At 36.2% G+C, this 26049-nt stretch overlaps 1 protein-coding gene across 4 annotated transcripts in view; it reads left to right on the top strand.

Annotated features, from left to right (window-relative positions):
- Positions 1–26049, top strand: part of ANGPT1 (angiopoietin 1) — a 252989-nt gene that overhangs the window by 11705 nt on the left and 215235 nt on the right. The gene's annotated exons all lie outside the window — the stretch shown is intronic.

Here is a 26049-nt window from a genome sequence, read left to right as displayed (position 1 = left end):
TCAGTTTTTCTCTATAAATCATTTAAAAGTTTTTGTTGAAAATGTCTATTAGAATATGAACACACTTTCTGCAGTTCCTTCTTTCTTTGCTGTCTGTTTAGTTGAGTAACAGGTAAACAACAGATAAGTGTATTCAACTACGTCTGTGGAAGAGTGGCAATGTCACATTTGTGAAAATTCTTCTCTCCCACGTATCTTTGCTAAAAATTCATTTGGTGCATATAGGTAGGAACGTAGTCGGTCCAGTCTCCTTTAAGTTAGTCTGTTAACAGAGCAAACCCTTCAAGAAAATAAGGAGAGGACAAATGCTCTATTTTTTTTTTCCCCTGTGTTGTCACGCTCACTTCCAGCACTGCCTGCTCAATCATGCCAAGTAACAGTTATTCTACTTTTGTCCGCTAGGGACTGAACTAAGATCACTGATATTTTATTTGACAAGTTAACTGAAACTCCTTAGATTCAGAGTTTCTAAACCTGGAATTGTAGTTAATCTTGCTATTGTAGACTACAGGTGAAAAAGATCAATAGGGGCAAAAGAATAGAAAGCAAACGGAATCCTGAAGCCGTTTGATAATTATAGTTTAAATTTCAGGCACTAATTATAGCAGCAGTTTATAATAGGATATCTGTTTTTTTTCTTTGGCAAAATTTATTTTCACAGTAAACAAATTAATTTGGTTAAACAGTTTTTTACTCTTCTCAATATACCATCCATATAGTTTTTAATGAGATTTCAATCGTAAATTAGTCTGAGTTCTTTGAAGGGGCTGGGGAGGGAAATTTAGTCCCAAATTGTCCTGAATGAGCTATTCTACCAAAAATGTAATATTTTGTTTACTTAAAACATATAGTTAAAATGGTGACTCAAGCATAGTAATGCATATTTTTTTGTTGCTGTGCAATTATTCAGCAGTGATAGGGTAAATACATGATTCTGTTTGGCTTATGTCATACACATGTTTCATATGTTAATTTATTGTGTGAAATAAATTTGATTTTTGTTTACATTGTTCTTGGTCAATGATTATGGCATAGTTTTCAGATTATAGCCAAGCATAACTATGCAAATGTTCTTTGGTTACATTGACCCTTGCTAACATGATTCTAGCTGGTTATATGCTGAAAATGTCCCTGTTGGTCTGAGTCAGAGCAGTTTGGCTTGACTATTGTCTGTTTAAATTTGCATATCTTTTGTCATTGTTAATGCGATTGGTAGGAGGATCAAGAAAAGAAATAGATTCTTTCAGCAAAGAATTTACTAAAAAGCTCTCCCAAGTTTCCTTTAATTAGAGGTTTTTTTTTTTTTTACTTTAGGTTCTAAATTTCTTGTAATTTATTTATTTTGATAATTCAAATGGAAATCTTTTTACTGTAACTATTTTGTATGCTTACTGCTGCAAATTGTACTACTTCTATTTTAATTCCGAATAGTTGTGTTAGGATAAAAAGCAATGCAATGCAGAAACTGAGGCTATCAGTGTAAATGCAATTAATTCATCCATTCAGCAAAATAATTAATCAAAGCATGGTGATTATTATGCAGCTCATGGCATCACTATCAGGAAAGTTTTTGATGCAGGATGTGTGTTATCAATGCTAGATGCTGCTAGATGATAGTTTATGTTAATCTGATACCTTCCATGAAGTTTGGTAAACTGGATTCTTTTACAAATAATCTTCACAAGACACTGACTTCACTAAAAGTTACCTTATGAGACTTAACACTCTCGAATCTCATTTCTCAACTTTTCTGGTCTTGCAACTAAATAAGAAGAGAAGTAAGGTGTGCAAAGGAACAGATGATGTGTTGGCCACCGTAAGTGTTGAAATTATTATGGAACTTGTCTTTTGATATGATGGATTTCATTCAAGGAGATCAACTTTGCATAGTAACCTGTCAGTTAACACCAATTGTGAGTTAGGTTGATAGCATTATTCTCACTTATCAGATGGGGAAGAGCAATATTAATAATATGCTCAAAAATCACCATTTAATTAGGTAGAACACCTGGGCTGTATGTCTACATTTGACTCTCTTCAATCATATAGTTCTTTTCAGAATTTTTAGTAAATCAAACCCAATACCTGAGAGGGACCAGGTCTTGGGGTAATAACAAGAAATACAAATGGCTTTTGTGTCTTTGCCACTTTCTTGTGATTCCTTTCTACCTTTCTATAACAGAGAAATGTCTAGTGTTTAATGTCTACTTTACATCCCATGCTTCTTGAGTTAATATTTTCTTTCTCCTGTATCCCAGAAATTCAAAAATATGTATATTTAAATACCCAGATTTAATCATATAAATTCTAGAATTTGAGGCAATGCTTAGAAAGTCTTTTACCTTTGCCAAATGATATCTTTTTGTTGTTGTTGAAAGTATAGAGTCAAAAAACGTGCCTTGTAACAGACAACAAAGGTCTATCTACTGTAAATATTTTACGCTAGCTAAAATTGATGAGCTGCTAATTATTAGTAGAAAATGTGTTCTGAATTGCCATCCAGAATATTCTAAAGGATGAAAAATTTTTACTTGAAACACTTGGCTAAATGTTTCTATTGACAGCATTTTTTGACTAACATCCTTTACTTATATTCTTTGTTTCAGAGAATTATGATTATCTTTTTACAATTCATGTATACAGATATTAACCTATATTAATATCCACTAGAGTGTGACCTCCATGAGACCAGTGACCTTGTGTGTTTGTCTGTTGCCATATGCCCAGAGCCTTAAGCAGTATATAGTCCATAGCAGATAGACAATAAATATCTGTTGAATGAACAAATAGATGCATTGTCTACATGTTACAGTCTATACTTTACCATGTACTATTAACAGTTTGTTTTGGATATACAATTTACCTCCCTAAATAGATTGTGTGTTATCATTTAGGTAAGTACTACATCCTATAATTACTTTTGTCCTGATATTAATCAAAACGATATTGGGTCTAAAGTAGGTGGTTGTTAATTATCCAAATTGTACTTAGCCAGTGATCTAGGATCTCAAACTTCTGCATTCACTCTATCTTGTCCATTTAATTATTCTTTAAGAGTCAGCTTTGTTGTCAGTTTTTCTAGGAAATATACCTGCATTCCACTTTCCCTCCCAGGTTGAGCTCTCCAGTGTTACAGTAAAGTTGCATGTATCATGTTTGCACTGCACTTCCATGTTATGTGGTTATTGTCATTTTCATTATTTGTTTTGAGACCTGTTTTTCTACTCAGACTATGAGTCCCCTCGAGTGTAGTGAATGTTTCTTTATCCATATGTATCTGAAATGTTTATTGAGTGTTTGAACAATATCTCTGTTATCATCATAATATAACAATAAAAGACATCAGGTGCTCAACTGTGTGGTGCTGGGATAAAATAATGAAAATTAGGAGACCTTGTAACTGCTTTTAGATGCTAAACTTTGCTTGAATCTTTTGTGCTAGATTACTTGAGGGTCAGCTAGACGTTCCTTTGGGAGGAAAAATAATTTTATACTTCCAGGCCAGTAGGTAACAATTTACCGCAAGTAATAATGACACATATTTACATATAATATGTGCATATGTGTGAATATAAGTAACTGGAAATGATTTCCCATCCGTGCATTGTTTTGGGGGATGGTGATCATGCAAAATAAAGCAGAGAGGATGTTCTATGTTTTATTTGCACATATTGGGATGAGAAGGCTTCCTGAATGTGTGAAAAGAGCAGACAATTGATAAGTGTTTTTAAAAATTTGTCACTAGAAGAAAATATGCATATATGATTTATACACAGAGGTAGAAAAATATGGCAGTTGCCAAGAAAGGTGAAAGGAATAATTGCCTTTTAAATCCAGTTGTAGAAATGTCCCTACCAAGTTCATTTGAGATTAACCCTTGGTTTTCAAGCCAAATAGGAACTCTTTAGTTAATACCCCTGTATTAACTTGTCAATGAATAGTTAGGTGTTATTTTTTGCTTGTTATATTTTAGAATCAAACGGCAGAATAACCTTTCTGGGCCCTAGAAGTTGGGCAGTTGGAGCTATAACACTCTTTTGGATTTCTCTTTAAGAAGGAGCAAGCCTCTTCCCAAACGGTCTACATTGGCAGATCAGGGCAAGTAGGCCCTTTGCTATGGGTGATTGCAGCCCTTCTTTACCCCTGACTGTGCCATTTCACATTAAGCTCTTTTTAAGTAGCACTCATCTCATATGTAATTATTTGTTCAATGTAATCTAAACTAAGAATGTATCATTCTTTTCCTTAAAATTTTCCTACAGTTTTTCATTATGTAAGACTAAAATCCACATTCCTTACCATGAGGCCCTAGAAGATCTGTCCCCCCACTCCTCTCTAGATTTATCACCTTCCCCTATTCCAGTTACTAAAATGACATTAGCCTTTTTGTTATTTCTACAACAGACCAGCTTATTTCTGTCGCAGGGGCTTTATGTGCTGTTTACTTATCTAGGAAAATTCTTCCTCCAGAGCTTGGTATAGATGGCTCTTTCTTTTCATTCAGGTCTTTGCTCAGAAGACATCTTTCTGGAAAGTCTTGTCTGAGTACTATTACCTTCCACCTTCCTGCGTTCTGCTAAATGACATTTTGTCATATAATACTGTATTATTTCTTTGTGGCATTTACCACCATGTGACCTTTTATTGCTTATTGTTTGTCACATTATTTATTTTTTCTCCATCTACTGAGAATAAATGCCATAAGAGGTCATTGTCTGTCTTGTTCCCTGTAGTATATCTTACTCCTAGAAGAATGCACAACACTTAGTAAAACCTCGGTAAATATTCGCAAAATGTATTCTCCCAGACCCTGCACTCTATGAGGTAGAGATTGTGCCTGTCTTCTTCACTAGTTTTTATTTATTATTTTATTTGTTATTTTTGATAGCAGATCTACTTTTCTGGGACAATACCTGGAACATAGTTAGAAGAAATACTTTTTTCCTTTTTAATGAATAGAGAAGTGAATGAATTCCGTGAGTAGATTTGGACTATAATTAAATATACATATGAAAACGAGACTCAACTATATTCCATGTGTTACCTATCTAACTATGCAATAGGAGAAATTTTAATCTTCTGAGTTTCTTTCTCTATATCAAGGATCAGCAAATATGGCCCTTGAGCTAAATCCTTCCAGCCACCTGTGTTTGTAAATAAAGTTTTATTGAAATACAACCACGTCCATTCCCTAATGTATTGTCTGTGCGTTTGTAAATAAAGTTTTATTGAACAGAGTCACACCCATTTGTTTATGTAGTGTCTATAGTTGCTTTCTTCCTATAAAGGCAGAATTGAGGGGTTGCAAGAGAGATCAAATGGCCCACAGGTCCTAAACTTTAATATCCAGCCCTTTACAGAAAAAGTTTTCTGATCCCTGTTCTATATCACAAAAGGAATATGGTATTAATATTGGGACCATTGCAAGGTAAATTGTGAGGTTTGTTGTGTGGGAAAAAGATCGCCCTCCAGGAGGTCAAGTAATCTTCAGGTTCATGCCAGTTGGCTAAGAGCCTGAGTAAGCCATTTCTTGGCTTGGTATCGGGGACATGCTGTGAGGTGACATTTTAGAGGAGTACAGGCAGGGAAATTTCATGTCTTTTCTTTCCCCTGCCCATCATTATGTGGACAGAGAAATATTCCAAAAGCAAATACATGTTAGAAAAGAAAAAGCACCTGAATAACAGTACAGATCATCAGCCTCTGGGTTTACCATGTCTGGGCGCCAGGGTCCTTTGCTTTATGTTCATGTCTCAACCTGTTGGTTGTGGCATCAGCAGGAATGTTGACAAAACATCAGAGTCATTCTGTTTTCATAGAAGTGGGGCTTCAGCACAGCCTCTTACATTCAATCTATTTAGAAACCTTTCCTCCTTCTATCATTTGCTTTAGATAGAAACATTACGAGTATTCTCATTTGTGTAGATGATGAGAGGGGAGGAGCAACAAGTGGGTGTTCAGCCACAACGTGCAGAGGTTGATCAGCCCCTATGCTATCATTTGCTAATTAAGGAGGTTTTGTTTTCATTCTGCCATGGCCTTGTCTCTGTGTGGAAACATTAGCATCCTTTTCCTGGACCTTGTCTTCTTTTCTTTTTTTTAATACCATTTCCTTAGATGCACAACCCTAATTACATTCTGAGTCATTCTTGCCTTTTGTTCCAATACAAGATTATCATTTGCTGTGAAGTTTGGAAGTTCCAAACCCTCTTTGGTTCTGGCCCCATGGTCTGAGGGAGGGAGGGCTTCTTAGTGTTTAAATATCTTTACAAAGTGTACAAAAGATATGCCCCTCCCTTATCAAAGAGGTTTCTAAAGAATGAAGCACTCCATGGATTATCTTTTCTTTATATTTTGAGACTTTGTGCTTAAATACTTTTCTCTAATTCTTACACAGAAATATTAGGAGTGAGAGGTTTTCAGACTTGTTTGGTCTTAGATGCCTATCCAAATAATCTGATTTCTTCCTTCAAACATATGAAAAGGTAATCTTTAACAGTGAAAATGGTGTAAAACATATAAAGCCAGACATAACACTACTGGTAGCTAATAATGTAATCAATAACGTATTTGAGCATATACCTATTTGGCAGGAAGTATTGGAGAATATAGAGTAAAATCAATGTAATAAGTGTTACTTGTATATATATGCTATATGACCACATTACAGATTATGGGTCTTCATTGGCATGTAGTTCCTAAGTTTGTATTGAACTAGTAAAAGAGCGTGCAAATTAACATAAGTATCAAGCTGTATCTAAAGAAAATCAGTAGCTGAAATATCAGTAAAATGCAAGTAAGATGTGAATATCTTGAAACAGGAATATATACAAGGAAGCCATCAAACTCACTGGTATCAAATAGGTAAGCTTACTGTATATTTCTGTGGAATTGTTGGTAATATTTTTGAAAGATAATGTATTTTAAAATTTAGTTACATGTCTAGCTTAACTCATTAGGATCATGAAAGCTGAATGAGTTGAATCATAATACTAGACCCAAAGATTATTAGAGGTTTCCATTCCCAAAGAATGGATAAATATTTTAAAACTCTATATTTCACTTCCAAACCTTTAGAGATAGTCCCAAGATTTTGTAAAACATTTTAACACTGTTCTTGTCTTCACTGTTAATATATATTGACTAGATTAAAATCCAGTAGATATTTATTATAGCTAAAGATTTGCTTTAACCAGCAGACCTTGCATCCACCTTATCTCAAGTGCATAGATATAAGACATGAGAATTTTTTCCTTATTACTAAATCACCAGTCTTCTCTTTGTTTTTCAATTTTACTAGGTTTTTAAATAATAACAGAACTATAATAAGCAGTAGTTTTAATATTTATTGAATAAGTGAATTATTGAATAAGTTGAATATAACTTTAAAATGTTAATATAGTGAAGGTTTAATATTTTTGAACAAATGAACTGATGGAAGTCTAAATATTTCTTAGCAATGGAACCCTATTTCCAAGCAAATTATTAGGTAGATGCTTGATATGTAATCTAGATGCAAAGGGAAGGGTTAGAGGAGAACTGGAGAGGGGTGCTGCCAAGGCCCTCTCCCTGATCCCCTCTCCCAGAGGCATTCCTCAGGGGACCCTATATGTTCAAAGGAATATAGTTTCAGAATGGCTGCAACAAAACTTTCAAATAATCAAATATTAGGTAGGTAAAACTGTCAAAACCAATCTACTGGCAGACAGGAAGAATCATAATGCTTGAATATTTTTGGGCAAGTTGATGTAAAAATGTCCAAATCTGCCCTATACAAAGTAGTTTAAGAATGTTAATGTGTAAGTTACAAAAGTACAGGTTGTTCTAGACTCTCAGAATGTTGAGGCCCACCCATACTTAACATGACCAAAATATGTTAAGATAATAGACAACTCTTGGACAATTAGTGGCAAATTGTATAACTTACCTATTTTCTAAATTATCCAATTGCATAGTAGTTTGTATTTCTTTATTTTAAATTTAGGGACATGAATTACATTGATAGTACCTAATATCTCAAGCTACCATATTCACTTAGAACAGAACTCATTGTTAAGAATAGTGAAAGGAAATATAAATTAATTTTATTTATTTATTTTTTAAGATTTATTTATTTATTTTAGAGAGAGAGAGAGAGAGAGAGAGAATGAATGGGAGGGGCAGAGGGAGAGGAAGAGAGAATCTCAGGCAGACTCCGTACTGAGCGTGGAGCCTGATGTGGGGCTGCATCTCATGACCCTGAGATCATGACCTGAACCAAAACCAAGAGTTGGATGTTTGACTGTGCCACCCAGACACCCCAGGAAATTTGAATTTTATGTAGGCATTTACGTATTTCCAAAATTTTCAGTGATTCTTGTTCTGTCTACTTAGCTCATCTTTGTTTTTATTTCTAGAATATGACACCAGGAATAGGAATTTTAGAATTGCCATTTTCTTATTCATTTGTGCTGAAATATTAATAAAATACAAGTAAGGTTATTTAGTATTTTTTAAGGCATTTATCCTGACTGCAAAGGTTAATTTAGTTAAGACTAGATAAAACCAAACTTTCCAAACACACCTCAGCTGCAACGTATCACAACGTTCTGAGAGAGGACAATCACGTGAAGGCAGCACCTTCAGTTGTATTAGCTCTGTGGAGCTTTTTCTCTTTCTTTAGGAGATGAATGATACACGGCTGTTTGATATACTGAATGAGGGCTCCAAAGTCAAGCCTTATATGAATTTATTATTAACTTTCTTATTATGTTAGAAATAAATGTCCTAATAATTTTTTCTGACTTCCCAGTGGCCTGCTTTTTTCAAAAGCCTATTTCCCATTCTTGTAGTGGGAGACTTCTGAGACTTGAATACCAGAAAAGAGACATGGTGAGGCATTCCTTAGAGCAGGAAAGACAAAAGGACTCAAAGGAACTCATTCCTGGCCTGCCTCTCCTTTTCATTCCTCTTCTGTCCTCTGGTATTGTTTTTAGTAAAGTTCTATGTGATCCTCCTTGTACCAGTGACCATGGAGTGGAGGTGCAAGAAAGAGGATGGCAAAAGGGAGGGTGAATGAACAAGGTGACCAGTGGTGACTGTTCCTTTATTGGGGGCAGGGGACACAGTGAGAGGTCATGGGACTGTAAGCAGTGTCTGGAGGACTGCTCCATAAGAGATGGCAGTGAGTTCTGTCATGGGATTTTAGGATACAGTCGTGAGTCACAGAACTAAGCACCTGCCATTAACAAAGGACAGGTAGCCAGTTTGCCAGTTATCTAATCAAATATGCACAAGGTAGTCTGCTAGGTACTGGGAGGCAGTGATGAATCCACTACAGTCCCTGTTGTTGAGAAGTCTAAACCCACTGAAATAAATAGTAAATGCATTGTTTGTGTCCACTGTTTTCTATGTCAGACAGACAGTTACACGGTGATGAAGTGTGCTGTACCTAAAGCCAGACTGCCTGAATTTGAATCTTGAAAGCACCACTTCATTGCTGTGTGACCTTGGTCAAGTTTCTTAACTTCTCTGTGCCTCACTTTCATTACCAGTCAAATCGAGGTAATAATGATACCTAGGGTATCGTTATTATAACGTGATTGTTAAGAGTAAAGATGATTCACATAAATTACTTTGCGTAAGTTCTCTAACATAGTAAATGTTAAATAAATATAAATTATTCCTTGGGGGTAGTTCTGGGTTATAGTAATAGTTAAATGTTGAACCCTTTTACCAACTATCAGGCCATTTGGAAGCACTTTACATGTATTAATCTATTGAATACTTTCAAAAGCCATTGTGAGGTAGATAGTATTATAATTTTTCCCACATGTGAAATTAGGAAGTTGAGGCACAGAGAAAGGAAGTAACTTGCCCAGGATTACTTGGTGGCCAAGTGGTGGGGCCAGCATGCAATTCCAGGTAGTTTGGCTCCATGACCTATGCTCTTAACCAACTATGGGATTAGCTACGGCAACTTTTACTGTGTCTCCTCTTGTCAATCTTCAAACCTTAAGTCTGTTTTAAGATATTTTTCTGTAGTAGTCTTTCCACCTAAACCCTTAATTCTTTCATTCTAAATGTGTTTGCTCCTTTCTCAAGTACTATTTCAGTCATTTGTCCACATCCTAACTCTAAAGCTCCATGGTTAAATTGACGGTGACGTGTAGTGATGCTGCTGATTGAAGCACAATACCCCAATTCTCTCTGCCCTCCCAGAGGTCTGTTAGCAGACTAGGAATCCCACATCTGTAGTCCCTACTGCCTCTCTCCTTAGAAGCACGAGCTCTTGAAGTTACAGAGCTTAATTGAATCTGACTATTTATCTAAAAAGTTTTAAAACACAAAGAAAGGCTTACAATTGCTTTACATGGGGTGAAGCCGCCTATTCTGAATATCTTCTGTTCAATTTAATGACCTCCCTCTTAGATTTATCTGTGGGCACTCCTTCTTGGAAAAGCAAAAGCACATCCTGGAACTTAAAATATTATTTGCATGCACTTTCTTTTGTGGGTCATTCAAGAGAGTTGTAAAAATGAGAAGAAAAGCCTTGTTTTCTAAGGCAATGACCTCTTATCTCACTTCCTATTTTATTTATCATTGTCCCTATTAATTAAAATATTTCTGGTATTTTGGTCCAACGCCAGAACACTGCTACTCATAGAGAATTGTGATGGTTCTCCACTTTTTTCTGAATCTTGGAGGCCTAACCACTCAGATGCCTGGGCTTGGAGGGTGGTAGCATTTGTATCTCATAACGATCAACCGCATAAGGTAGAAAGACTCCAGGCTACCTAATTTCCCTCTGGCCATTCTTTTTCATGGAGTCCCAAAGAAGAGAGAGGACAAAATAGGATGGGTGCATAGGGAGGGAAGATGGAGGAAAAGTAGGGGACCCTCGTTTCATCTGGTCCCTTCAATTTAATCAGGCCAAAATTAAAAATGCTTTAACTGAGATGCAGTCTAAAATGGATGCTCTAATAGGTAGGGTAAATGAGGCAGAAGAGAGAGCCAGTGATATAGAAGACAAGATGATGGAAGGGAAGGAAGCTGAAGAAAAGAGAAAAAAACAACTATTGGACCATGAGGGGAGGCTTTGAGAAATTAGAGACACCATAAAGCAAAACAATATTAGAATTCTTGGAGTCCCAGAGGAAGAAGAAAGAGAGGGGCCAGAAGGTATATTTGAGCAAATCATAGCTGAGAACTTCCCTGATCTGGGGAAGGAAACAGGAATTCAAGTCCAGGAGGTAAAGAGAACCCCCCATAAAAATCAATAAACGTAGATGAACACCCCAACATATAATAGGCTTGCAAATTTCAGAGATAAAGGGCTTGCAAATTTCAGGTCAGAAAGGGCTGGCATGATATATTCAGGGTACTAATAGAGAAAAACATGCAGCCAAGAATACTTTGTTGAGCAAGACTGTCAATCAGAATGGAAGGAGAGATAAAGAGTTTCCAGGACAAAAAAAACAACAACAACAAAAAAAAAACCTAGAAGAATTTGTGATCACTAAACTAGCCCTGCAGGAAATATTAAAGGGGATCCTATAAGCGAAAAGAGAACCCAAAAGTAACATAGACCAGAGAGAAACCAGAGAGAAACAGAGACAATATACAGAAACAGGGACTTAACATATAATACAATGACACTAAATTCATATGTTTCAAAAATTACTTTGAACATAAATGGGCTAAATGCTCAATCAAAAGACACGGGGTATCTGCTTGGATAAAAAAACAAGACCCATCCATATGCTGTCTACAAGAGACTCATTTTAGAACCAGACACCTACAGATTGGAAGTGAAGGGGAGGAGAATCATTTATCATGCTAATGGACCTCAAAAGAAGGCTAAGGTAGCAATCCTTATATCAGGCAAATTATATTTTAAACCAAAGACTGTGGTAAGAGATGAAGAGGGACAGTATATCATTCTTTAAGGGTCTATCCAACAAGAAGATCTAACAGTTATAAATATTTATGCTCCTAACATGGGAACAGCCAATTATATAAACCAATTAATAACAAAATTAAAGAAACACATTGATAATAATGCAATAATAGAAGGGGACTTCAACACCCTACTCATAGCAATGGACAGATCATATAAGCAGAAGATCAACAAGGAAACAAGGGCTTTGAATGACCCACTGGATCAGATGGACTTCACAGATATATACAGAGCATTCCATCCTAAAGCAAAAGAATACACATTCTTCTCAAGTGAACATGGAACATTCTCCAGAATAGATCACATACTGGGTCACAAATCAGGTCTCAACTAGTACCAAAAGATTGGGATTATCCCTTGCATATTTTCAGCCTACAATGCTTTGAAACTTGAACTCAATCATAAGAGGAAATTTAGAAGCAACTCAGATACTTGGAGGTTAAAGAGCATCCTACTAAAGAATGAATGGGCCAACCAGGAAATTAAAGAAGAATTAAAAAAATCATGGAAACAAATGAAAATGAAAATAAAACAGTTCAAAACCTTTGGGATGTGGCAAAGGCAGCCCTAAGAGGTAAGTACATAGCAATACAAACCTTTCTCAAAAAATTAGAAAAGTCTCAAATACACAAGTTGACCTTACACCTAAAGGAGCTGGAGAAAGAACAGCAAATAAAGCCTAAACCAAGCATGAGAAGAGAAATAACAAAGATAGAGCATAAATCAATGAAATAGCACAGTAGAAAAGATCAATGAAACTAGAAGCTGGTTCTTTGAAAGAATGAACAAGATTGATAAACCCCTAGCCAGACTTATCAAAAGGAAAAGACACAGGACCCAAATTAATAAGATCATGAATGAAAGAGGAGAGATCACGACCAACACCAAAGAAATACAAACAATTTTAAGAACATATTATGAGTAATTGTATGCCAACAAATTAGGCAATCTGGAAGAAATGGATGTAGTCCTAGAAACTTATAAACTACCAAAACTGAAACAGGAAGATATAGAAAACCTGAATATACTCATAACCGGCAAGAAAAGTGAAGCAGTAATCAAAAATCTCCCAACAAAGACTTCAGGGCTGGATGGCTTCCCAGGGGAATTCTACCAAACATTTAAAGAAGAAATAATACCTATTCTTCTGAAGCTGTTTCAAAAAATAGAAATGGAAGGAAAACTTCCAAACTCGTTCTATGAGACCAGCATTACCTTGATCCCCAAACCAGACAAAGCCTCCACCAAAAAGGAGAATTACAGACCAGTATCCCTGATGAACATGGATGCCAACATTCTCACAAAGATACTAGTAGGATCCAACAGTATATAAGAAGGATTATTCACCATGAACAAATGAGATTTATTCCAGAGCTGCAAGGGTGGTTCAACATTCACAAATCAATCAACGTGAGACATCACATTAATAAAAGAAAGGACAAGAACCATATAATCCTCTCAATTGATGCAGAAAAAGCATTTTGCAAAGTGCAGCATCCTTTCTTGATTAAAACTGTCCAAAGTGTGGGGATAGAGGGAACATACCTCAGTATCATAAAAGCCATATAAGAAAAGCCCACAGTGAATATCATTCTCAATGGGGAAAAACAGAGCTTCTTCCCTAAGGTCAGGAATACGACAGGGATGCCCACTTTCACCACTGTTCAACATAATACTAGAAGTCCTAGCTTCAGCAATCAGACAACAAAAAGAAATAAAAGACATTCAGATTGACAGAGAAGAAGTCAAACTCTCACTCTTCACAAATGACATGATACTTTATGTGGAAAACCCCAAAGACTCCACCCCAAAATTGTTAGAACTCATGCAGGAATTCAGCAAAGTGGCAGGATATAAAATCAATGCACAGAAATCAGTTGCATTTCTATACGCAATGAGACAGAAGAAAGAGAAATTAAGGAATCGATCCCATTGACAGCTATACTTAAACCCATAAGATACCTAGGAATAAACCTAACCAAAGCAGTGAAAGATCTGTACTCTAAAGACTACAGAACACTTATGAAAGATATTGAGGAAGACACCAAGAAATGGAAAAACATTCCATGCTCTTAGATGGGAGGAGTAAATATTGTTAAAATATCTATGCTACCCAGAGCAGTCTACACATTCAGTGCAATCCCTGTCAAAATACCATTGATATTTTTCACAGAGCTGGAACAAATAATCCTAAAATTTGTATGAACCAGAAAAAAAACCCCAGATAGCCAGAGGAATCTTGAAGAAGAAAGCCGAAGCTGGTGGCATCACAATGAGAGACTTCAAGCTATATTACAAAGCTGTAATCCTCAAGACAGTATGGTACTGGGCACAAAAACAGACACATAGATCAATGGAACAGAATAGAGAACCCAGAAATGCACCCTCAACTCTATGGTCAGCCAATCTTCAACAAAGAGGGAAAGAATATCCAATGGAAAAAGGACAGTCTTTTCAATAAATGGTGCTGGGAAGATTGGACAGCCACATGTAGAAGAGTGAAACTGGGCCATTTTCTTACACCATACACAAAGATAAACTCAGAATGAATGAAAGACCTCAATGTGAGACAGGAGTCCATCAAAATTTTAGAGGAAAACACAGGCAGCAACCTCTTTGACCTCGGGCACAGCAACTTGTTGCTAGACATGTCTCCAAAGGCAGGGGAAACAAAAGCAAAAATGAACTGTTGGGACTTCATTAAGATAAAAAGCTTCTGCACAGCAAAGGGAACAATCAACAAAACTGAGAGGCAACCTATGGAATAGGAGAAGATATATGCAAATGACATATCAGATAAAGGGCTAGTATCCAAGGTATATAAAGAACTTAAAAACTCAACACCCAAAAAACAAATAATCCAGTCAAGAAATGGGCAGAAGACATGAACAGACATTTCTTCAAAGACATCCAAATGCCCAACAGACACATGAAAAAATCTCCACATCTCTTGGCATCAGAGAAATACAAATCAAAACCACAATGAGACATCACCTCATACCAGTTAGAATGGCTAAAATTAACAAGTCAGGAAACAACAAATGTTTGCAAGGATGCAGAGAAAGGGGAACTCTACTACAGAATTGGTGGGACTGCAAGCTGGTACAGCCACTCTGGAAAACAGTATGGAGGTTCCTCAAGAAGTTAAAAAGCTATCCAATACTCAGCAATTGCACTACTACAAGTGTAATGATCCGAAGGGGCACCTGCACCCCAGTGTTTATAGCAGCAATGTTCACAATAGCCAAACTGTGGAAAGAGCTCAGATGTCCATCGACAGATGAATGGATAAAGAAGATGTGGTATATATGCAACGGAATATTACTCAGCCATCAGAAAGGATGAATACTTAACCATTTACATTGACGTGAATGGAACTGGAGGGTATTATACTGAGGGAAATAAATCAACCAAAGAAAGACAGTCATCATATGGTTTTACTCATGTGGACTATAAGAAACAGCACAGAGGATCATAGGGGAAGGGGGGGAAACAGGAAGGGAAGTCATCAGAGAGGGAGAAAAACCATGAGAGACTCTTAAGTATAGGAAACAAACAGGGTTGCTGGAGGACAGGTGGGGGTTGTAATTGGGTGATGGGCCTTCAGAAGGGCATGTGATATGATGAGCACTGGGTTTTATATATGCAATTGATGAATAACTTACTGAACTCTACATCTGAAACTAATGATGTACTATATGTTGGCTAACTGAATTTAAATTAAAAAAAGAGAAAAGAAAAAAGAAAAGAAAAAAATAGAATGGAGGCAAAGTAGAATTCAGGTATGCTTTTCATCAACCTTCACCTAGTAGGATGGATTAAAACATTAAGGAGAAAAAAAAAATCAGTGTGTATCTACTTGCGTGACCTGAGTTTTCCATGGAATGCTGACAATCAGCAGTGTGTGGCAGATCAATGTTATAGGTGCCCCATAGCTACTGGTAGGATGTATACATAAATAAATGCATGGTGTGGTGCTCAGATTATTTAGGGGCAACTTTTGGTCAGTGAAATGGTCTGAAAGATTAGTGTTAATGCTGAATAACCAGGACCTTTTCCCAATGTGCAGGAAATTATTAAGTTAAGGAGTACAACTATCTTAATTTTAAGGGTTTCTTTATGATATGTACCATGTCTGATACTTTTTATCTCCTCTCAAGAGTTAGCTGACCAAAAAATGAAAAAAAAAGGAAAAGAAAAAGTTCATTGACAAAATAGCAAATAAACATTAATAGAAGCTGGGAATTGACCTCCTGTATTTACTGGTATAGTTTGTACTTTATGTGGACACATGATTAGAATGTGATTTATCTCATCCATTTAGCACCATCACGTTTCCTACCAATGAAATTACTATTGCTTTGTGTATGGAATAAATCAATTTATCTGCAAAGAGGACAATGGATATCAGATATTCTGTAGCAAAGCAAGTATGAAAATGACATTCTATATTAAGAAAGGTGCTTAGTAATAAATAGGGTATTAATAAGTCTACTTTCATTAAGCAATATCATCATCCATACAGATAAGCACATTTTTGTAAATAGTAGGTATTATCATATCCATTTTGTGGATAAGCAGAGGACCAATGAAATAAAATGATTTTTAAAAAATTATACATTTACTTTGAGACAGATGTAGAATTTGAACCCAGGCATTCTGAGAATCTGAATCTAAAGCTCTTTATTGTTCATGCCTCTTTCACTTTTCCTTCACAAATTAAAACAAGTTTTGATTGACACAGAGTAGGGAAGAGGTTCAAATAAATGATGTTTTCCTCTAAGTTTTTGGAGAATATATTCAGAATAAATAACCTTCTGTAGATACTGGAATAATTAGCCAAACATGAATGAGAATTGCTTTAAGAAAGTTGATATTCTTAGGAAAACTACTTCCTAGCACTATTCCTTACCTGATACAAAATTTTATTTAATTCTAAAAATACGTCAGATGCAAATAACTAATTGTTTTTACATTTTTTCAAATAAGTGAGTTGCTTACACAAACTGCCTCAATTGATGTTACCCAGGTATGAGTATACAAATAAGGGTAACATTTTAAGCTAGTTTATCTGAAACACTACATTGTAGGGCTGGGCTATATTTCTTTCAGTTAAAGACCAAATAGGAATAAAATACCGTCAATAAAGGAGATTGTTTGACACTTGAATATTAATGAATTAGGTCCTGTTTATAATATTTTTGGGAAAATGACCATATGTCATATGTGTCTTTATTTTAGTTTAGTTGTTCAGTATATAAAAGTAAGCATTGATCCCAGGTTTATGTTTAGAAAAAAAGAACAGAAAATTAATAAACACTGAAAGTAGAACTGTCATTATCTCTTCCTGACAGTCAAGATAAACTAATGAACTAAGAAGACTTTGATTCCAATAAATGATAAAAGTTGAAAGTGGAAGTGGAAATCCCACACTCAGCACTCAAAAAAAGCTCTTAACTGAGGACTGAGTATATATATATAGGAGCTGAGAGGGCTCCATGTCAGAGAGAAAGGGAAATTCTTTATTTTGTGATCATCATGTTTCATATGGGACTTAAGCTTACATACTTTGAGTTCACAAATTAAACTTGTGGAGTTTATAAGGGAAAGGATCACTATGGAAATTAATTATCTTAAGCATAAAATATCCCTGTATATTCTTCTACTATTTTGAAATGCCTTCCTCTGCATCTAACTTTGCAAGTCTTGGCCAAAAATATATCAGAGGCAACTAAAAAATTCAAATAAACTCTGTAAGACAAATTGCTTGTACTTAAGTAATTTACCAAATATTTTGAGAATTTCAGAATTTCTCTTCTGTTCAAATATAAAATACCCGCTATGGAAATGAGATTAATATGTGCTTGGTTCTTTTCTGATTACTGGGCAATTGAGAAATCAATGGCAAGGAGGTAATTTTCTATCAGGAGGACATACCAGTTCTACCTGTCCACCCAGTGGGGTGTATCAGAATCTTTTAAGAAGGTGTAGTTTGAAAAATCACATATAGTTTTTAAATTTAGAAATGAAAAAAATCCCCCCCCATGTTTGGGTACTAAAACTATGCAAAGAAAATACAATTTTTAAATTTAACATGGTGGAAAGAGTAGAAGTTAAAGTTAAAACAAGACCAGAAGGTAATTATTGGTTGTATTTTCCAAAGATGGTTATAATAGCATTATATGTATATATAGTATTATGTCATAAATAGTATCATGTCTGCATGTCATTATGCCATAAAGAATTCCCTTCTCTTTGAATCTGGCTGAGTCATAAAAGGCAATTAAGTTTCCATGTTGTTCATTACAGTACTCGTGCTTGGAGCCCTGAGCTACCTTATTAGAAGTCCATCTACCTTGAGGTCACCATGTTGTGAGGAGATCAAGCCACATAGAGAGGCCACATGTAGGTTCTCTGGCTAACAAATCCCTATTTTTGAGTCATTCCAGCTCAGGCTGTAGACAGTGAGTGAATGAGCCTTCAGATGATTCCAACCCCCATTCACTCACATTACGTCCAGATGTGAAGTTAAAGTCCCAGGCATCATGGAGCACAGACAGCCCATTCCCAGTGTGCCTTGTCTGAAATCCTGACCCATAGAGTCTGTGAGCCTAATGAGCATAATGGAATGGTTGTTACAAGCCACTCAATTTGGAGGTAATATATAAATGCAACAATCGTGACTGGAATAGCCCCATTTCCATAGGCATACATGCAAGGGTTTACTGTGGTACTTATTACTATGGTAGTCCTTGAAGAACAATACATTAGACCTGAACTCTGCCTTCCAGAAGCTAACATTTCAGTAAGGCTGTTGATATGGGTAGAATGTCATAAGTGGTTTGTTTTTTTTTTAAGATTTTATTTATTTGACAGAGAGAGACACAGTGAGAGAGGGAACACAAGCAGGGGGAGTGGGAGAGGGAGAAGCAGGCTTCCCACGGAGCAGGGAGCCTGATGTGGGGCTCGATCCCAGGACCCTGGAACCATGACCTGAGCAGAAGGCAGACGCTTAACAACTGAGCCACCCAGGTGCCCCATAAGTGTTGGTTTTTAAACCAAAATTTTTACTACCTTTCTCTATTCTTATAAGGTATTTCAGGTTCACATAAATTAAGATTCAATAAATATAACTTGAAGACTGCATATATCTTTGTGCTCCTTAAAATAGTTATTAGTAAGGATTTTTCTTACCTTCAAAACAGAATTTGTAAAAATCCTCTGAGCCTTCCTAAACTCCAAGTTGACCAGACGTCCATAATACCAAAATGCTATACTATATAGTTTATGTGAGTCTTAATGCTTACATTATTTGCAGTTTTTCTATCATCTAAAATTTGTAAAAATCTCAGTGAATTCAGATTTTTGAGAATCAAGGCGTGAAGCTGTTTTATAACTATTTACTACTTAACCTGTCATGTTTAGGCTGTAAGTTTAAATCCAGATGTTTCTGAAAGCTGTTATTGAGCACGGCTGACTGGTGGTCTCCCAAATGTAAAATGAGTTAGCATCTGTTCAATTCCCAGTGGTTTGGAATTCCTGCAATAAAATCCATCCCAGATTCTCCCCTTCTTAATGATGAGCAAAGGATGTGGATTTGAATGAAACAGGTATGGGAACACTCTTTAAATATACAAAGTGCTTTGCTTATTACATTATATATTGGTTGAAACTTATTGGAAAACAACATAACAGTAAGTATAAAGAACATAAATATTTTTTTATAAACTTTGACTCAGTAATCCTACTTCTGAGAATCATTCCCAAGGAAATAATTCAAAAGAAGTAAAAAGTAATATATATGAACATATTCATTGCAGCTATTGTAGCAGGAACATTGGAAACAAATATTATTATTTATTTGGTATTTACTATGATACCTTGCACCCATGATCTCTAACCCTAAAAAAATTCTGAAAGATACAGAGTATTATCCACAACTTCAAATGACGAAACCATGCATAATCTCCCACAAGCAGTAAATAGTGGAACCAGCAGACACTTCAGCCTAGGATTCTCTGATGAAAAGCCATGTCTTCAGTGACACCACAACTGCATCTGTTAAAAATGTATTTTGACAAGAGAAAATTCCCACAAAATGTTGAGTGAAAATGTATGTATACCTGAATAATTATAACAATGAAAGTATTAGCTAATATTTTGAGCATGTAGTATGTACCACACCTGGGACAATTTAAAGATATTAGTTTATTTGATCCTTACAACTCTGTACATAGATATGTCATTGTTCTAATTTTAGAAAAACTACATATATTACAGCCCTGACTTTGTGTGATGAGAGTGGGTGGTGGAGAGGTGGTTATATATTTGTAAGTATGTACATAAAAACCATTGACAGGAAACACATCCAAAACATTCACAATGATTCCTTTTGAATGGTGCAGTTGAATATTTTTTGTTTTCTCCTTTATGCCCATTGTATTTATTGTACAGTATGAACATGTGCCACTTTTATAATCAAAGTAATGTAAGCTTTATTTTTTAAAGAAATGTGGGTATTTCTAGACTGAGGTCAAATGAAGAAGAGATGTTGAGAAATTAACCATGTTAAAATTCACATCAGTTTTCAAAATAACTCTTCCCAGGGCAAGATAAATATGGATGAGCCTTTAGAAATAGTAACAAAATCAGTAGGTAAAAGAAATCTAGAAGAAATGTTTGGACCAGGGTTTCATTAACTTCACATCCTCCCCCCTCCCACCAAGCAGCTACCTTCCTATAAGACCCATTTCTGAATCCACTTTCTTCATACAGTGGTCATTTATTCATTTCTTACCAGTTTTCTCTTCTTTCTTCCCTTTTCTCTACTTTTGTGGATAAATTGATGTTGAAAGCTCTGAAAATGGTGAATTATAGATAGAAATTGGATTCAGGTAGTCTTTTTTTATTCAAAGGAAGAAATATATTTTAAAGAATTTTATTTATAGAAAGATAAGTTTATAAAACAGAAGGTGAATGGGTGACCTAGGTTTGTAGAATATAAACTCAGGATTAAATGTTCCAGGATTTGATGTAGCAATGAAAGCAGAAAGGCATATGAAAGAGAGATTAAAGAAGTTATAATTATATGGCATGGTATGTATGAAATTACTTTGCAAGATCTTATTATCTATCCCGGTGCAAACTGCATTGGGCAACCAGAGCTTTTTCCAAAAGTCAAAACCCAATCATGCCATTCTTCTAGTTAAAATGCATTAGTGGTCCCAGAGTACCCTCATATTGAGGTTCAAACACCATACCTTACTTAAACTGGCCTTTAGTCTCATCTCTCATATTTTCTGCATGGTTTGCTATGTTCTAGCCATATCTAAATCCTAGAAGTTGTATTACACTATCATGATTTATTTTCTTCCTTAACTTTGTGGACTCTATGCTGCAGCAAATTCCTTGCATCTCTCCTGCCTCATACTCCATATAGTATTAAATAAATGGGTGGATGTTAAGATGGATGTTTGAAGGGATAAATTAATAAGTAGATGTGATACCTATTAATAAGTAGGTATGATAAGTATTGTGACACTGGGACTCACTCTTAAGCAATGGAATTTGATAGGAAAGGTGATGAACAAAATAATAGAAGCTTACTGCCAAATTTTTTTTAAGTTGATCCATATAAGTTTATTTTATGAAACCTGTACTATTTGGCCTGTAATTTTACATCTTTGTTATATTTAAATTCCTGTTGCAAGATGCTAGTGATTAATCATAATTTTTTTTGAGATTTGAAGGTTCTCTTTATTTATTTATTTTTAAGATGCAGTTACTTTATTTTTTTTCATTATGTTCAGTTAGCCAACATATAGTACATCATAAGTTTTTGATATAATGTTCAATGATTCACTAGTTGCATATAACACCCAGTGGTCATCCCAACACATGCCCTCCTTAATACCCATCACCCAGTTACCCCATCCCCCCACTCCCCTCCCTTCTGTAACCTTCACTTTGTTTCCCAGAGTCCAGAGTCTCTCATGGTTTGTCTCCCTCTCTGATTTCTTCCCATTCAGTTTTCTCTCCCTTCCCCTGTGGTCCTCTGCTCTATTCCTTATGTTTCACATGTGAGTGAAACCGTATGGTAATTGTCCTTATCTGCTTGGCTTATTTCAGTTAGCATAATGCCCTCCAGTTCCATCCATGTCGATGCAAATGGTGGGTATTCATCCTTTCTGATGGCTGAGTAATATTCTTACTGTCAAATCTTTAAAGGACATAAACAGTAATAATGGTGAGAAAATGGTTTTGGATTTTGCGCTAGCTTTATCAAAGGATGAATGACCAGAGTTGGGTTTGCAGGGAGAATGGCCTGCACAGCTCTAATACTTGGCTAAAGTACTAGGGTGATAAGGTAAACAGATGAAAGGCTGAGGAAAGCAGCTAGAGAATTAGGTAACAGGTGAAACTGTGAGGGGAAAATCATAATAGCACTTAGGTAAATAAAAACAAAACAGAAGTCATCATCAAAGATAATACTGACATTTTAGAACTGGGGACATTACAAGGATGCTTTATTCAGGCAATAAGTATTGTGGAAATAGTGTTAAATTATGACCAAAAATGTTTCCATATTAGTGCCATATGGAGCTGTTAACTTCAGGTGACTTTAAGAGTAATTCTGAGGGTTGCTGGAGTAGTGGGGGGTGGGAGGGTTGGGGTGACTGGGTGATAGACATTGGGGAGGGTATGTGCTATGGTGAGTGCTGTGAATTGTGTAAGACTGTTGAATCACAGACCTATACCTCTGAAACAAATAATACATTATATATTAAAAAAAAAGAAGATAGTAGGAAGGGAAAAATGAAGGGGGGAATTGGAGGGGGAGATGAACCATAAGAGACTATGGACTCTGAGAAACTAAGGGTTCTAGAGGGGAGGGGGTTGGGGGGATGGGTTAGCCTGGTGATGGGTATTAAAGAGGGCACGTACTGAATGGAGCACTGGATGTTATACATAAACATTGAATCATGGAACACTACATCAAAAGCTAATGATGTAATGTATGGTGATAACATAATAAAATTTTTAAAAAAAGTAATTCTAAAATACTACATAAGACAAGATGGACTCCACTTCCATCTTCTCAAATGAGAGGAGGAAAGGAAAATCCTAGGGTGCTTTAAGATTTCATAATTCAGGTAGAGGTAAAGAGCCCCAGTCTGTCTTCCATTCCTTGGTGTACCCCATGCATTTACAGGTTTTATAGTACAGAATGTGTTGGGGAATTGAATCCAATTACTCATTAGGTCTAAGGTTAATGAGCTTTACATTGGAGCTTCCAACCACTGTTAAAAATACATTTGTACTGGGGCGCCTGGGTGGCTCAGTTGGTTGGGCGACTGCCTTTGGCTCAGGTCGTGATCCTGGAGTCCCAGGATCGGGTCCCGCATCGGGCTCCCTGCTCAGCGAGGAGCCTGCTTCTCCCTCTAACCCTCCCCCCTCTCATGTACTCTCTCTCTCTCTCTCATTCTTGCTCTCTCAAATAAATAGATAAATCTTTAAAAAAATACATTTGTACTATCAGGCTGGATATATACTGCACTATTCTATTTGTGTTATATACAAACTTACATAAAGGAGTGATTGAATTCTTCTAAGTCTGTTTGATCCTTGCAAATTAAGTGAATCCCACTGAAAAAATAAAACTTCATGGTTCAATTTTGAAAATAAAGGCATTAGCCATTTCAGTGAAGAATCCATTTAGAGTTGAAAACAACTTTGTGTTTACAAGTGGGTCATTATATATTTGTAAACATGTGCATTTTGTAATAATGAAATGTGAAATGCTCTTCAGCATTTACCAAGTAGATCATGGCTTATGATACATTTCATGACTTTGCAGACACAGATTCCTGGTTAGTATTAGGAATATGTGTGCCCTGGTGGTCATGCAGATTTCAGATAAAATGTTTGAATAGAAATCTGGTTCTGTAAAAACATAGAAACTCCATGTTTGCTGAGCAAGAATAATGGTCTTGTAACATGGAACACGTGGAGAGTTAAGCAAATGCATATTTGTGCCTAGAAATAAAATATGCTCACTAGGAAATTGACATCCTTTTAAAAACACATGCTCCTCTTACAATCATATGACTTTATATCATGGCATCTTATTCACTCAAATGTGTGAAACCCCTGGAGAACTGGACACCTCGAGCCAGGTGATGACCAGTTCTAGTGGTAGTGGGGATACAGAAGTCATTTATCTTCTTTATGATGGAAAATGAATGGGGAAAATTAGAATTAGAAATCTCTAATTAGCCAAGTCTTCTCTTCTTGAAAAGAAGACAAACCAGAGTCTTTGATATGCTTCCTGCCTTTGTTATATATGGGAAGGTGTTATTTCATAATGCATAATGCCTATACGTGTGTGTGTGTGTGTGTGTGTGTGTGTTTGTTTGTATACATGTACATAATTTAGCTTTCAGTATTTGACGGATTGTGGGTGTGAATTGGGCAGGGTATTTTACCTCTCTGAGCTTCAGACTTTAGCATCTATGAAATAAGAATAGTAAAGCTTTCTTCATAAGGTTGTTTAGTGATGATATGAGACAAAATTCACTAAGTACCTAATAAAGTCTGGTATAGAGCATATGTTTAATAAACTACAACTATTCTTTAAATTTTTAATGTTTTCTTTATAAACTGTACCCAACAAAACTAAGTGATTTTCTTTTTTTTTTTTAAAGATTTTATTTTATTTATTTATTTATTTGAGAGAGAGAATGAAAGAGAGAGAGAGCATGAGGCGGGGGGAGAGTCAGAGGGAGAAGCAGACTCCCTGCTGAGCAGGGAGCCCGATGCGGGACTCGATCCCGGGACTCCAGGACCATGACCTGAGCTGAAGGCAGTCGCTTAACCAACTGAGCCACCCAGGTGCCCCAAAACTAAGTGATTTTCTAAGGGCTACATGGTTTGTTAGTAATCAGATGAGGATTGGTTTAAGATTCCCTTGTTCAAGTCCCAGTGAACAAATCTCTTGTGCAGAAGAATTTAAAATAATTTATATAGATGCTCAGCCCTAAAGGACATGGAGTATAACTCCCAACTCCTTAAGCATAAGCTGCATAGAGTGTCTTCTTCCTAAGGAGTGCAGTGTTGAAAGGGAGAAAAGAGAGTAACTTTACCTCCTTGAAGCATATAACCCCTGTCTAATCACGTCAAAAATATCAGAAAAATCTCAGTATGAAGGGGGAATCCTCCTACACTGTTGGTGGGAATGCAAGCTGGTGCAGCCACTCTGGAAAACAGTATGGAGGTTCCTCAAAAAGTTGAAAATAGAGCTACCCTATTTCTCAGCAATTGCACTATTGGCTATTTCCCCCAAAGATACAAATGTAGTGATCCAAAGGGTTATGTGCAGCAATGTTTATAGCAGCAATGTCCACAATACTCAAACTATGGAAAGAGCCAAGATGTCCATCAACAGATGAATGGATAAAGAAGGTGTGGTATATATGTACAATGGAATATTATGCAGCCATCAAAAAAGCCATCAAAAAATCTTGCCATTGCAACAACGGGGATGGAACTAGAGGGTATTATGTTAAGCGAAATAAGTCAATCAGAGAAAGACAAGTATCATATGATCTCACTGATATGAGGAATTTGAGAAACAAGACAGAGGATCATAGGGGAAGGGAGGAAAAATGAAACAAGATGAAACCAGAGAGGGAGACAAACCATAAGAGACTCTTAATCATAGGAAACAAACTGAGGGTTGCTGGAGTGGTGGGGGTTGGAAGGGATGGGAGGGCTTCGTGATGGACTTTGGGGAGGGTATGTGCTATGGTGAGCACTATGAATTGTGTAAGACTGATGAATCACAGACCTGTACCTCTGAGGCAAATAATCCATTATATGTTAATAAAAAAAAAAAAGAAGATAGTAGGAAAGGAAAAATGAATGGGGGGAAATCGGAGGGGGAGATGAACCATGAGAGACTATGGACTCTGAGAAACAAACTGAGGGTTTTAGAGGGGAGGGGGGTGGGGGGATGGGTTAGCCCAGTGATGAGTATTAAGGAGGGCACATATTGCATGGAGCACTGGGTGTTATACACAAACAATGAATCAAGGAACACTATATCAAAAACT

The sequence above is a fragment of the Callorhinus ursinus genome, unplaced genomic scaffold (genome assembly GCF_003265705.2).
Source record: "Callorhinus ursinus isolate GAN/ISIS: 27379988/994484 unplaced genomic scaffold, GSC_fseal_2.0 scaffold5, whole genome shotgun sequence".
NCBI lineage: Eukaryota > Metazoa > Chordata > Mammalia > Carnivora > Otariidae > Callorhinus > Callorhinus ursinus.
Note: the sequence above shows the minus strand (reverse complement) of the source record. Positions and strands in the feature narration are given on the sequence as shown.